Source organism: Pinus tabuliformis, chromosome 9 (assembly GCF_031772625.1).
Source record: "Pinus tabuliformis cultivar Carrire ecotype Pingquan chromosome 9, CPIR1, whole genome shotgun sequence".
Lineage (NCBI taxonomy): Eukaryota > Viridiplantae > Streptophyta > Pinopsida > Pinales > Pinaceae > Pinus > Pinus tabuliformis.
The window spans coordinates 1,911,300,393-1,911,316,370 of NC_142307.1; positions in this window are offsets into that span (position 1 = coordinate 1,911,300,393).

Here is a 15,978-nt window from a genome sequence, read left to right on the forward strand (position 1 = left end):
TCAAAGTTAATGAAAAAATATAAAGGGGTATAAAAAATGTTAATGAAAAAATGGATACCTAAAATATCTAGTGACAGTAGGGGTTTTTAAATTGGGCAGGTGTATTGGGTAAATATTAGTAGGGGGTTAAATAATGTGAATTTTAGAGGTATTTTCCAATATGTAGTCAAATTAAGGCTATTGTTTAATATGCCACGAACGCACGTGATATGTCAAAGGTTCATCGAGTGAAGCCCCCGTGATACATCTAGAGTTAATATATATCGTGATATATTAATATATATATTATAATATACCAAATTTAATATTGTATTAATCCATAGTTAGTAAATTTAATAATATTAGTATTATAATATATTAATATGAATATTATATTTAATAATACTAATAATATTAATATTAGAGTTAATAATTTTTTTTTGTGTGGTATTAATAATAATTTGGCCCATAGGCTTCACCTAAATAAAACCTCCTATTTTTTTAGTGTTAGTAAGTATAAAGAGGTTGTATTTATTTATCATACCCCTTTGGTTTATTTATATTTTTATTTATTTATCATATCTCTTTTATTTACCATGGTATTTTTCCCATAGGCTTCACCTAAATAAAACCTCCTCTTTTTTGAGTGTTAGTAAGTATAAAGAGGTTTATGGAGTAAATATAAAATAGGTTTTATTTATTTATCATACCTCTATTGTTTATTTATATTTTTATTTATTTATCATATCTCTTTTATTTACCATGGTATTTGGCGCATAGGCTTGGTATATAATTAGATGTTGATTTCTAATCATATTTGATATATTTTTATTTATTTTACCATGTCTCTTTAGACCTCTTTTATATTTATTTATTTACCATACTTCTTTTATAAATATGGTATTTGGCCCGTGGTATTAATAATTATTTGTCCCATGGTATTTTCCCGATAGGCTTCATGTAAATAGAACCTCTTTTTTGAGTTTTTGTAAATATAAAGAGGTTTATTGAGTAAATATAAAAAGAGGCTTTATTTATTTAACATATCTCTCGAGTTGTTGGACACCTTATCTGCCAATGGTTAATGAGTGGGATTTGAATGGTCAAAGATGTCCAAGAGACGTTGGAAGATGAATCTAATAGTCACAAGAATGTATTATAAATATACATCTATGTTAATAGTAAAGGTAATTAACTATTACATCATTCATGTCTCTTCAGATTCCATTTGCGTCTAACATGGTATCAGGGCTAGTAAGTTCTTAACCTCCTCATTCTCAATTGAGCCATTGATTTTGTGGTCTTTCATGTGCACATCAGTCTTGTACTTCTATATATATGCTCATAAGTTTTACATAATGTTCTTGGGTACCTAACACTACCTTTCTCTGTGCCTGTCAATGCTCATAGATTCCTTGAACATTGGTTCTCTTATAAATTATTTTCTGACGTGAGCTCTATTCTTAGTGTGTTCCAATTTCGTTATTTTATTTTGTGAAAGAAACATTTTCTACCCTTACATAAGTGGAGGACTCCCATTTTACTGCTACCTAGCTATTTTTGATAGCTCGGTCTCTAACATCCATTACCTAACTCCTGCTCAGGCTCACACATAGTCGAGGTGTTGTAAAAGAAAGATAATAACTAAGAGATGCAACCACTCTACTGGCAATGCCATGGTAGGAGGATGCGTTGAGTATTCCACTCCAATGCTCGATTCAACGAACTCTATTTTTGACAAGAGAAAATATCTTGCGGTTATGGTTTGGCCTCTATTATTGATTTCTAGAGAGAAATAAACACTTTGAGTTTGATCGATGGTGACCAAGACTCTAGAGTGCAAGGGTGTTGTTATAAATGGTGTTTGAATTTGTATTTTTTCTATGAATTTATTTATCTGTGGACATGAATGGTGTGATTCAATTGATAGGTTTGGGCCTTGTGATACTTCAACTGCATTAGTACTGTCACTATAAAAAATACCATGAGGAGGACCATACTAGCCCATCTTATCAACGTTGATTTTTTTCCTGTCGCGAGCATAACACAAGACTCTTTGTATATGAAACGAAATGTGTAGATGCACAAACAGGGATATCTAAAGGCAGGTCGTTCCCATCATTCCTTATTTCTTCACAAACCCTAAACCTTCTATGGAAATGTTGTGACTAATTGAGGCTCTTTGATTCGCTAGTACCTTCTCTTCATCCTCTTTCATATTATTCTGCTGAACAAAGAGAGTGGTATGTGATTCATTGTGTGTTGAACTCCATGGTTGTGGGTCATATTTAAAAGATATGGTGTTGCTGCTTGTTATATGGTGGTGCTCCAAATATATCTGCATATGGTTGGAGACTCACTTGTTCGTATTCTTTACTGGTTTAGTTTATGTGAGTCAGAGTTATATTTTTCCACAGGATTTGGAAAATTAGGCTTCTTTTCAATGAAATTTTAGACCAATTTCTGAAATTTGGGGCTATTTTCTGAGTTAAAGTGTGATGTCAAATATGTTTGAGAGTTGTTTCCCACGTAGGTATATTCTTCGGTTGAAGTACAATGCATGACAACCAATGTCTTTGTTGTTGTGTTAATTTCTCTATGTTGGTTAGTGTTCTTGCTATGTTGCATCTTGCTGTTGGGTGTGTGTTATATTCTTTCCACGACTAGCCCACATGTGGGGGGCTTCACAAGGGGGGCAGTAGCCCCCCCTGTGCGTTGCGTCGAGCACAATAGGGGGGTCAAAGTGGGGGGGTGGGGGGGGGGTGGTTCACCCCTATTAGGGGTGCATGGGGTTCAGGACAATGCCCCGAGAAATTTTTTTTGACCCTATATTAGGTGGGCAGACCTACCTATGGTTCTGTGCATGGATTTGGCACATGGTTTTGGGCATGACAGTTTTCTGTCCATGGTATTTTGTAGATCCGGTCAAGGGAACTATGGTTATGTTCTAATCTAGGTTTAATGGATTGGGGTTTATGGATCCTTCGGCATGTATATATATGTATTGTAACAATGAAAGGAATATAATGAAAAACCAATCTAGTAGTCCCAGTTTTTGGATCCAAGGGAAAATCTTTGTGAATATTTGTTTTATGTTTTATGCTTTCGCCATTGTTTATTTTTTCTTTTTTAGAATTTGTATGCAGGTAAATTTTGTATAGATTTAAAACCTACAATTGGTATCGGAGTTGTTTCGGCTTCAAGGGGATGCCTTCGCTGCTGAGTGGTTTTTCTTGGGCCTTTGGTAGACCCTGTTCAGTGGGAGATCTGTGGGTTCAATTTTTGTGGTGAAAGAAGATGGTGAGGAGTGGAAAGATAGAGTTTGAAAAATTTAATGGTCATAGTTTTGAGTTGTGGAAACTCAAGATGGAGGATCTGCTAGTGGAGAAAGATCAGTGGATCGCGGTAGATCCGGGTACTAAACCAACAACAATGTCAGCTAAAGATTGGTTGAAGTTGGATCGGAAGGTAAAGACCACAATATGATTTTGTGTCTCAGATTCAGTATTGCTGAATGTATCAGGGGAAGCTTCAGCGAAGGCTTTGTGGGACAAGTTAGGGACTTTGTACCAATCTAAGTCTCTAGTGAATAAATTGTTGCTACGGAAAAGTTGTATAACCTAAGGATCAAAGTTGGAGACTCGGTGACAAAGCATCTGAATGCCTTTAATATTGTGGTAAGCCAACTATTATCTGTTGATATTAAAATTTCAGATGAAGATAAGTTCATCATTTTGTTCTGTTCTCTACCAGATTTGTGGGATAGTCTGGTTGTTGCATTGGGGAGCAATGCAACTGCCTTACGGTTTGATGAAATACTCTCATCCGTGCTGTCAAAGGAGATGAGGTAGAAGAATATGGAGGGCCAGAATGGTGATTCCTTGTCTGCATGAGGGTGACCCCAGATCAGAAATAAAAATAAGTCCTTGAGCAAGAGATATAAATTTAGAGAGAGATCTAAATCTCCAGGAAAACCTGTAAAGGTGTGATGGAAATGTGGAAAGGAAGGGCACTTAAAATGGGACTGTAAATCTAAAGCTCCTGATAAAGGAAAGGGATTTGATGATTCTCCTTCTGCAGAGGTGAAAACCACCTTAGATGAAGGTGGGGATGTGTACTGGGATTCTTCTTCAAGTACACATGTAGATCAGGAGGCATGGTTGATTAACTCAGGTACATCCTTTCACTTCACTTCCCATAGAGAATGGTTCTGCGAGTATGAGAAATATGATGTTGGTGATATATCCTTAGGGGATGACAGGAAGGCTAGAATAGTTGGTCATGGAAAATTCAAGTTGAAGTTGCAAGGTGGAAGAATTATAACACTTCAGGGTGTTCTGCATATTCCTACATTGGCTAGAAATATTATTTTTGTAAGAAAGCTGGATGATGCAGGAGTAAACATAGTGTTAGAGAAAGATACATGCAAGATGGTTCAGGGAACACTCATATTGATGTAGGGAGTTCATATTGGAAATCTGTAAAAGGTTCAGAGTAGAACTTTTATTGATGGGTGCAACAGTTTTGTGGTTCCTGAAAGTGGAGCAGAAAATCTAGTGGTCTTTGGATAAGAGACCATGTTATGGCATCAAAGGCTTAGAAATATTGGACAGAAGGGCTTACAAATACTTCATGGTAATGGTATGCTAGAAGGTATGTATAATTTCTCTCTATATTTTGATTTCTGTGAAAATTTTGTATATGGGAAGCAGAATCGGGTGAGTTTCCCCTCTAGTGCTAAGATGGAAAAATATATATTAGAGCTTGTGCAAAGTGATGTGTTTGGACCTGTGTTGGTTCCATCAATGGGTAAGTTTGTGTACTATGTATTATTTATAGATGACTTCTCAAGGAATACATGGATATATTACCTCAGGAATAAATTTGAAGTCTTTGACATGTTTAAAGAATTTAAGGCTCTGGTGGAAAACTAGACAGAGAAGAAGATAAAGGTGTCGAGGAAAGATAACGGTGGAGAGTTTTGCAAGAAGGAATTTGAAGAGTTTTGTAAGAAGTGTGGTATATCATGGAAGAAGACTACTCCATACACAGCTCAAAAAAATGGAGTTGCAGTAAGAATGAACAGGATGTTGATGGAAAAGGCAAGAAGCATGCTTAGTGGTGTCGAGTTAGGATAGGAATTCTAGGTAGAGGTGGTGGAGACTACATGTTACCTGGTCAACATATCACCTTAATCATCGTTGGAGTATAACACTCCAAAAGAGGTATGGACTAGTAAGAACATTCTCTTACACATTTGAGCATATTTGGATGTGATGCATATGTACATATTTCAAAGGAGAAAAGAACAAATTTGGATAGTAAATTTGAAAGGTGCAGCCGTATTGGGTATAAGGATGGTTTAAAAGGTTATAATCTTTGGAACCCAGAAACAAGGAAGGTTGTGTACGACTGAGATGTGGTGTTTATAGATGTGAAACATGTTATTAAACATGAATTCCTACCAAAGGAACCTGAGAAGGTAGAGTTTGAGGTAAAGGAGGAAGAATCAGACTCTACAACAGAAGAGGAATCAGAAGGTGAAGAGCCACAAACTCCAACTATGAGAAGATTAGTTCAAGGAAGAAGGCAGTCGGAAAGGTATAGTCCATTTTCTTTCTATTTAAATTTTTCTTTATCTATTACTTATGATGATCCCAGAACTGTGAGGGAAGTAGTAGATTCAAAGGATGAAAAACTCTAGAAAGAGGCCATGGTTGATGAAATGGCATCTTTGCACAAAAATGAGGTGTTTAAGAAGAAGATGAATGAAGAAGACAAGGTGGAGAAATACAAAGCTCGATTGGTAGCAAAAGGTTATTCCCAAGTGCCGGGAATTGATTTTGGTGATATTTTTTCTCATGTTGCCAAGCTAGATTCTATTATATTACTTTTATCTATTGTTGCTACTTTTGATTTTGAGGTAGAATAGACGGATGTGAAGACAACAATTTTTCATAGGGATCTAGAAGAAGAGATCTACAAGAAGCAACCTAAAGGCTTTGCGGTGAATGGTAAGAAAGACATGGTATGCAGGTTAAAAAAGTCTCTGTATTGGTTAAAACAATCACCAAAGATGTTGTATAAAAAATTTGATACATAAATATATGGACTTGGCTTCACTAGAAGCAAAGCATATCGCTGTGTGTATTTTAAATTGATTGGTGACTGTGTTGTTTATTTGGTCTTGTATGTGGATGATATGTTGTGGATTAGAAAGAACAAAGAAATTATCGAGGAATTGAAGGCCTAATTTTCCTCCAAATTTGACATGAAATATCTTGGTGATGTGAACTATATTTTGGGCATGGAAATTAAACGATATCAGGAAAAGAGCAAGCTATGATTAAACCATAGGAATTATGTCGAGAAAATATCACAGACGTTTAATATGTAGGATAGTAAACTGGTGAAGGTTCCTATTCTTGTAGGTGTAAAGTTATCTATTGAATAGTGTCCCAAGACACAAGAAGAGGTAGAGGACATGTCCCGTGTTTCATATGCAAGCACAATCGGTGGCCTCATGTATGTAATCATCTATACTATACCGGAAATTTCACATGAATTGGGAGTATTGAGGAGGTTTATTTCAAAAATAGGGAAGTAGTATTGGACAATATAGTGAAGTAGGTTTTTCAGGTTTTCGAGTGGCACTAATGATTATGGTTTGTGCTACCAAGGAAGACCAGGATTAGATAGTGTTTTGGACATTCATGGCTTAGTTGATGCAGAGTGGGTTAGAGATCTAGATCAGAGAAGATCTACAAGTGGGTATGTGTTTAACCTATTTTGAGGTGTAGTAAGTTGGTTGAGTAAGAGACAGTTTTTAGTGGCCCTTTCAACTACAGGGTCAGAATACATGGGAGCCACTCATGAAAGCAAGGAAGAAGTTTAGTTGCAAAGATTGTGTTCCAGTATGGGGTTAGTACAACGAACTATAAGGATAGACTGTGATAGGCAAAGTGCAATTTTCTTGGCAAAGAAGCCTGCTTATCATGCAAAGACAAAGCACATTGATGTTTAGTACCACATTGTGAGGGATATGGTTGAGGACAAAAAGCTGTTGCTGGTAAAGGCGGAAACTTTGAAGAATATTGTAGATGCATTGAAGAAAGTCCGTGAGCACTGAGAAGTTCTCTTGGTGTATAGAAATAATGGGTGTTGTTAGGTTTGATTAATGACTAAGCTCTCTTGTAGCCCCCTATGGAAAGAAACCAGCAAGTGGGAGAATGTTAGGTGTGTGTTATATTCTTTCCACAACTACCGCACACGTGCAGGGAGATCATGGGGGGGCAGTAATCGCCCTGTACAGGGTTTGGGACAATGCCTCACGAAATTTTTTTGGACCCTATATTAGGTGGGTAGACCTACCTATGGTTTTTTGCATGGATTTACCACATGGTGTTGGGCATGATGGTTTTCTATCCTTGGTATTTTGTAGATCTAGTCAAGGGAACTATGGTTATGTTCTAATCCAGGGTTAATGGATTGCGGTTTATGGATGATTTGGCATGTGTATATATGTATTGTAACATTGAAGGGATAATAATGAAAAACCAATCTGGTAGTCTCAGTTTTGGGATCCAAGGGAAAATATTTGTGTATATATGTTTTATGTTTTATGCACTCACCATTATTTATTTTCTGTTTTTTAGAACTCGTATGTAGGTACTTTTATACAGGGTTAAAACCAACACTCACTCCACTATAATTCCTTCAATGTTGAGCTTGGTGCATGTCAACTTCAAAAAACATGAGGAAGAAGAGAGACAAGTTTTTGCGAGAATAAAACCAGGTTGCTTCTTTCTATACGAACAACATTGACATCACTATGTTTTAGCTCAGGGAGAGGCCATCAAATAACAATAATAATATCAATGCATATCTTCTACATTCTATTACAACAGGGGAGGGACTTCACTGTAGATGAAGGAATTCAAGAAGGCACTCGAAGAGTCTTGATGGCCATCTTCGTATGTGTTGGTATGTCAAATGCACTAAAAATTGTTAATTTAAGCTTAGACTGTGTGCTTAGGTTTTGAATTGGATTTGAATTGTGCAAGGATATATATGATGAAGACCATGAGTTTCGTTGAATAGTGCGTTGGTTCATGTATTTGGTTCCATCCAAGGTTACTGTGGGTGGTTATTAATTTTGTATGGTATATGATGTGTGTTGGAGTTGATTCATGGTCATGAGGAATTACAAGTATCACCAGAGTTTGGTTGAATTTACAAAATAAGTGGTTTCTTTAAGAAACACCATGCATGATCTTCAATATTATGGCGTGATTTGGAAATACTAGATACCAATTATTTTGTTATTTTATGGTCCGAGATAAGAGTGGTATTTAGGTTTGTGGTAACAATGTTTCGTGTGCTTTGAATTCGAGGGGAGTCTTCAAATAGTAAATGGATTATCCTTCTTTGGTTGGATCTAAGTGGATTTCCTTCTTATCATTGGGCACATTTAAAATTGCTAGCTATATGCCTTTACAAGTACATTTGTGGTCATTTATTGACTTGAATGGTTTGAATAATGACAAAAATTCATGGATTGTTGGAGTTATTGGGAACTCTAATCATGTCCACTCTGACAGCACAATCAAAATAAAAAAAACCACTCTTCTTGATATTCAAACATGTCTGCAAAATACACAGGGAAAAATAGATTTTTTAGAGCTTGAATCTTAGCTTCAGCAAGAAGAATTACAACAGTGGAGTCATCATTCTGAACCAGTTTCTATTGAGAATATTGAGATAAACTCCCATAAGCAGTAAGTCAATAATGTTGTAGTTGATTTAGACCTAGTGCCCATTGAAGCAACATAGTTACGTGCAGATGCAAAAATCCAGCCTGCACTTCCGAAGCCCATCATCACACCTTGGGAAGAGCTTGTACATAACAAACATAAAACTTGTTTGAGATATGAAAGGGATGTGTACTTTCAAATTCCATATTACTCAAAGCCCGTCCAGCTTTAGAGTGTTGGATTCTTTCATGATAGTTCACTTTCAGTTGTTCCCTATTCTGCTCCTTTCCACGACAACAACAATAGAATGTTATATGCCAACATTATGACCGAGTTGGCCATATGAAAGATCATTATTTTGATCTCTATTCGTGCAAGCATTGTGGTCAGCATATCCATTCTTCACACAGATGCTTCAAAACATTAGGGGAATTTTAAGATCTAAAATGGGTCTCCTAAGGAAATTATAAAATAATAGTGGAAACAATAAAATAATATTAGATTACATCATCAAAATTTAGAGCAAAAAAGAAAACCATTTTTTGAACTCATATTTTCAACTTATCTCCCTATGGATTTACTCAAATTTCCAGCATAAACACTCATTGGATGAAAAATTTGATTCCTCCTCCAAGGTGTACCCATGTTGCATACTTTCGATGGACCCTACTACATGAAAAATGAGAAATACAAGAAAAATGTGATTGCAATCACGTTTTTTCATGTATTTCTCATTTTTCGTGTAAGAGTGTCGATAAAAAGTATGCAACACGGGTACTCCTTAGATGAGGAATTAAATTTTTCATCCATCGAGCACTCCCGCTCGAAATTTGAGTAAAACATTCAGGAGATAAGTTGAAAATACGATTTGAAAAAAAGTTTTATTATTTTATTATGTTTTAATCTTTTTACTTTTTTACTCAAAAAATGGTAAATCATCCCCCATGGTTGACATCATCATCCTCAATCCTATTGGTTCTTATAAATTTTATTTTAGTTGTACATGTTTATTAGGATGCCCATTTTATACCTCAAAATTCCCCTAATGACAAACCTCCTACAAGAACAAAAATTCATCTTGGATGGATCACTCCTTGGCAATGGGCTTCAACAACCAAGAAGATGTTTCAATCATATGTCAAATTTTTTTCTAGAGTATTGAAAAGTTTTACAGTTGATTTTTATCCATATTCTCATCTTATATCTGAGAGTGGGGAAGTGATGGTCATCTTCAAGCCTCAAGGCCACATCAAGTGAGCCTGAGCCACAACTTGCCATACCAGATTAAGAGTTGTAGCTAGAGACAAAGATGCCCCTAAGCATGCCATTGGCTGTTTTTCAGCCTTAAACCATCTATGCGGGGTTGAGACCTCCTTTTTCAGGTTGAACTTCTCCCTCTTCAAAGAATTTGGGAGACTTCCTCCAGCATAAGACTTCAGCTTCTTGTCAGTTCTGGAAGAGTTCCAGGAATTTCATTAAGCATTCCAGAGTTGGTGGTTGTGCTTAAACCACCGTAGGTTGCATACCTCCCTTTACCAAGTTTAAGGTCTCCCTCTTCAAAGCATTGCGAGCACTTCCTCTAGCAGAAGACTTTAGCTTCGTGCAAGATTTGGAAGACTTATGGGAACTGCACTAAGCATTCTAGGGTTCGTGGTAATCCTTAGACCACCCCCTCTTACCAACATTTCAGAGAGAACGTTAAGCCTAGTGTTTCCATGCACTATTTGCACATTTTTTATTACAACTGTCTTCTTGGACTCATACATACCCTTTTGGATTAAAGGGGGGAATGTTGGACACATAATCCACCAAGGGTTAAGGTGTGGGAGTTGAACGATCGAAGGAGTCAAAGAAACGTTCGAAGATGAATCCAATAGACACAAGAATGTATTATAAATATACATCTATGTTAATAGTAAAGGAAATTAGTTATTTTATTAGTCATGTCTCTTCAGATTCTATGTGTGTCTAATAGGATTAAATATAAAAAAATGTTTTATTTACTTACTATACCTCTCGTTTATTTATATTTTTATTTATTTACCATACCTCTTTTTTAGTGTCATTAAAGTTGTTTGTATTTTAAATTTATATTGTGTTTATACATAATAATAATTAGATTGATAGATTGATAGGGCTCACATTATTTTAAAAATGTTAAATGTTAAATATTAGACATTACATGTTTATGTTTACATTTATGTTTACGTTTACGTAACATAAATCCATTTAAGTACAGTTTACGTTCACGTTTACGTTTTTATGTGAGATCTACCCCCATATTGGGGGTAGAGTGCTTCTTGACCCAACCAACATAAATCCATTTAAGTATGGTTTACGTTTACATTTACGTTTTTATGTGAGACCTACCCCCATACTAGCTATAGAGTGCCTTTTGACACAACCAACATAGATCCATTTAAGTACCGTCTAACATTAAATGTTTACGTTTACTTTTACGTTCACGTTTACATTGTTTAAATTATATTTTTGAATGCTAAATAAAATATATATAGGAGAAAATAAAAATTTTAGCCATAAAAACTTATTCTTTTTTCCTATACATAAATACCACATAAATTAGTTAACATAGATCTTCAATTAGTTTATTTAAATCTCTTGTTAAAATAATTTTGAGAAGTATAAGATTTAAACATTTGATTAAAACATTTCTTTTTTACTTCTAATTACTTTACATTATATTCATTTTTTAAAATTCAGCTAGCATTATTTTTATATTTAGAACATAATTTTTAATTTTAGTTTTATTTTAATGGGGCACGAACCGATGGACAAACTTACACATCCCCTCACTCTAGGCCATATAATGCGCCTCTCGGCTAAAATATAGTAAGCCTTCAGAATTCCAGAAATAACTAATAAATATTGTATCCCTTGCCTATGCCTTTCTTATTTGGTGGAGATCCCATAAATTGATGACATGTGAATTTAAAAAAGAGAATTCCACAACGAACAAACAATATGGATTTTTCTGCAGCGAACATAAGGCGACAAAACTTGACAAGTCAGTTGCCCAAGTTATAATAGTATTATTAAAAATAAGAGTTATTTTCCGTGAGAGAGGCACCATTACTTTTTAAAATATTCGTAAATATAATTTGAAATAATTTTCAAAAGATCAAATTACACGAAAAAAATAAATATTTACATTTTAGTAAATAATGTAAATATTATACAGTATGCAAACCAGCAAGGGAGAAGCTCTGCCTCTCCAGCATGCCTTTCTATGGTGGTTATCGCCTCCTGAGCTTGGCATGCAACCCACCCATTAAAAATTCTTGATTGTCGTCTTCTTGCATCCAAATACTGTCGACTCTTCACCATTCGAACTATGTTTTTTGCCTGCGAGTTTATCACTTTTCTCTTCCTCATCTTGCTGCAACAAATCCAACAGTTGACATATATTACACCACTCAATCACATGATTCAAACGTCGACGATGAATGGCATCGTTGCCAAAATTAATACTAACAATAATTGACTCATTAGAATTGTTGTTCGAAGCAAAAACCATATAGGTATTAAGATAACAAGTTCCTTTAAAGCCCGATGAAATTCAGCCTCAGTATTCGAAACTGAATAACTATCTATTAACTCCCTCAATTGCTATTTCCCTTGAAGTTGTTGATCATAAATAATGTTAGTCAATATTTCATCTGTTTTAGTTGACACAAATTCTATCTTTACTGATTTCTCAATCTTTACTGATTTCTCAGGTTATATGAATCTCAGGTTTAATCTCGTTGGTTGCAAGAAAAAAATAAGCAATCAAATAGATTCATAAAAATCCAATATTCGCAGAAATGTACATGTCTACACCGGACTCCATAACAATCAAAGGCTAGAACATCCTCCTTTTCTAAGAATCACTTTGACTTTGAGAAGAACACAAAATATAAAATAATATAAATATATCGTTAAAATGAATTAAATTTCAATGACCAGATAAAAGTGTCATCATCGAATAAAACTATAAAATTCTATCCAAATGGAAAGCATTGCTTCACAGATCTATCAAAGCACCACATTTCAATTTCAAAAGCAAATCGAAAATGGGTTTCCCCAAATTGTTGGTCGAAACAGAAGTTTACATTCACAAATAATAAAACAAGCCATTGAAGTCCAACTGCGTTCAAATGGCAACTTGAAGCACTACCAATGATAAAACCCACCATGCTCTGTCCTCAGATAAAGCTAAGTGAAAATAAGTGAAAATATTGAATGACTTTAATAGCCCTCAGTCACATCTCTGAGACAAAGTTGTCTTCATTGAAGAGTAGTCTCATACCCTCGCCAGTTAAAACATGGGGTTTAACTACCAAAAAAATGTATGCAAGGAAAATTAAAAGCTTCGATTGAAGGATCCAAATCTGTGTAAAAGATGAAATCGGTCAGGTCTAACAGAGAGAAAATCAACACAAGTTTAGACATATATAAGACATTTCTAGTTGCAGATATTCCTTGTTGCTTCATGAAGGTTCCTCTTTTATTGTAATTTGAGGATTAAAAGACCATTCTTAAGATTTCTCCAGTTTTCTAAATAATGGTATCCAAAACATCTCTTCTTCCAGAACTGTCACTCCCTGAACTTTTGTCGGCTTCCAAACAAAAAAAAGGGAAAAAAAGAGCCATGATTTTTGAGCGACTGTTGACTTGACAACATTAATGACTATGTTTAAGAAAATCTTGTAGGCTGAATGGAAAATTGGGGGAAGAGACCTAATTTTTAAGCTTGTGAACATATCGTGCCTGCCTATCTAAACCTATGACATTGCTGGTTTGAAATCCTACAATACCATATAATATCAACAACCAATGGTGACCAGTTATAGTAATTAAATCTTCAACAACAAAATATAAAGGAATTTATATTAAGAAGGAAATTTCTTTCATAAGTACTATGCACCATTATCCATACAAAACCTAAAGCTAAATTTAGGGGTTTGTAATTTTTTCCGACAATCACTGTTTCCCAAGGCCTAGTTTTTACGATGGCAACGCGCATTCTCTGGACACCAAATTTTCTAATATTTTGACAACTATACTTTTGGGCAATCATAGACATATTATTTAAAAAAATTGCAAGATTCAAACCTCTAATACCAAGTCATAAATTTAACCTTCTGAATAGCTATGATAGACACGTTAATGTTAATATGAATATGAATGCAATACCTCCACAAGAAAAATCAGACTCTAGTAAGAAATATGAACACATTTGGGCACAAAATAATCATAATCAATCCAATAACAACAAACAGATGATATAAACAGGGTAAATGCAATAGTTCTTAGGAATATATCATACCATTTTCACTATTCAGCTCCCGCCGAAAAATCACAAAAACTAGAAACGGAAGGGAACATTATATCAAGCATGAAATCTGAGCCAATGGCCAGTAACATGTTTCTATTAGTAGAAACAAATTTAAAAAACAAAATTCTTATATTCTGCAAATAAATGGCTAGATTTTCGCACTAGTTCCAAGCCTATTTCAAGTTGTTTGTTGCATGTTGGGAAGTTTCTGGTAAATTCCAAAACATAATGACTGAACAGAGAACAGTTCTCTGTTTTTACCACAAGATCAAAAGAATTTGTTTGTTGATGAAGAAGAGAGTCTTTTACACACATGAAAATTTCTATTCATTAATAGAACAACCTGTTACAAAAGGATCTTCCTCTTAATAAAGGGATTCACCAAGAACTTCCAGTTCCACACATAAAGAAATTACTCTGTTTCAGCTCCAAATTTTTACACTACTATGTGTAAAAATAAAACTTTCATTTACTGCTGTAAAAATTTCTTACATTCACATTTTACATTCAACAAAAAAAACTGCTTCTGACGCTGCATATTACATTTCATACATTGAGATTAAAAAAACGTTACATTTACTGCAGCATTTTCGCACCTCACATTAGCACTGTTGTGCATTTCATTTTGCATTACATATGCAATGAAGAACCCTCGCCCCTTTCCACTGTTGTGTGCTTCCACTGTATCTCCTTAAACAACAACTACCAAAAAAATGACACACAAGCTTTTCTATTTTTTACATATTACATTGCATATATTTTTTAACAAAAAAAATGACCATACCTTTCTTTTAATTTGCCATACCTCCGTGCATAAAAAAACATTAAAATTGAAACATTTCACCTACAATCTACGAACCAACGTAAATCACATTAATTGCTTCACGTGGGCGGTCAAACAAAAACTTCATGCAATGTCCAAATGGTGCAGGGCTGTATGCAACTTCAGTTTCAATCAACCATGATCTGCCTTCCTTCCAATCCAACGGATATCGCTTGCCCAATCCAAACGAACGTTACGTCCCGATGAAAAATGGTTTTGGAAAAAGTATTGAGGACACGCGTTAGCTCAGAGTTTTATCGCGTCCGTTTGGAGGAAAACCATTTGCTCAGCAAAAACGGTGGATGGAGGTTGGTGGTTTTCTTGAATTAAATACGTGCGGCAGTTTGAAATTAATATTTCAACACTCCGCTCTAATTTCAACTACTGGGTTATCAGTCATACCCAAACATTTCCTTAAAAATTCAAAGCTTTTCTGGTCCAATGGCTTTGTCAGAATGTCTGCAACCTGTTCCTGAGTCCCGCAATGTTTTGAAACAATTTCTCCATTGCTTACCAATTCCCTGATGTAATGAAACCTTGTGTCAATGTGTTTCATTCTCTTATGAAACACTGCATTCTTGGATAATGCAATAGCTGAGCTATTGTCACAAAAAATCATAGTTCCTTTCGTTTGTTCTTGGCACAAACTCCTCAACATCCTTTTCATCCAAACTGCTTGACATGCTGCTGCTGTAGCTACCACATACTCTGCTTCTGCTGTAGACAATGCTACAATGGACTGTTTTTTATAAGCCCATGAGATGGCTCCTGAACCCATGTGAAAAACATAACTGGATGTGCTTTTCCGATCATCTACACTTCCAGCCCAATCACTATCAGTGTATCCAATTAAATCTGAACATTCTGAGACAATATTTAAAATACCAAACCTTTTAGTATCTTTAACATACCTCAGAATTCTTTTTGCTGCCTGCCAATGTGTTTCTTTTGGCCTCTCCATGAATCTGGAAATTAAGCTAACAGCAAACATTATATCCAGCCTAGTTGCAGTTAAATACATGAGGCTGCCAACTATGCTCTTGTACAAACTAGGATCAAAATCCTTGCTGCTATCCTCTTTGCTG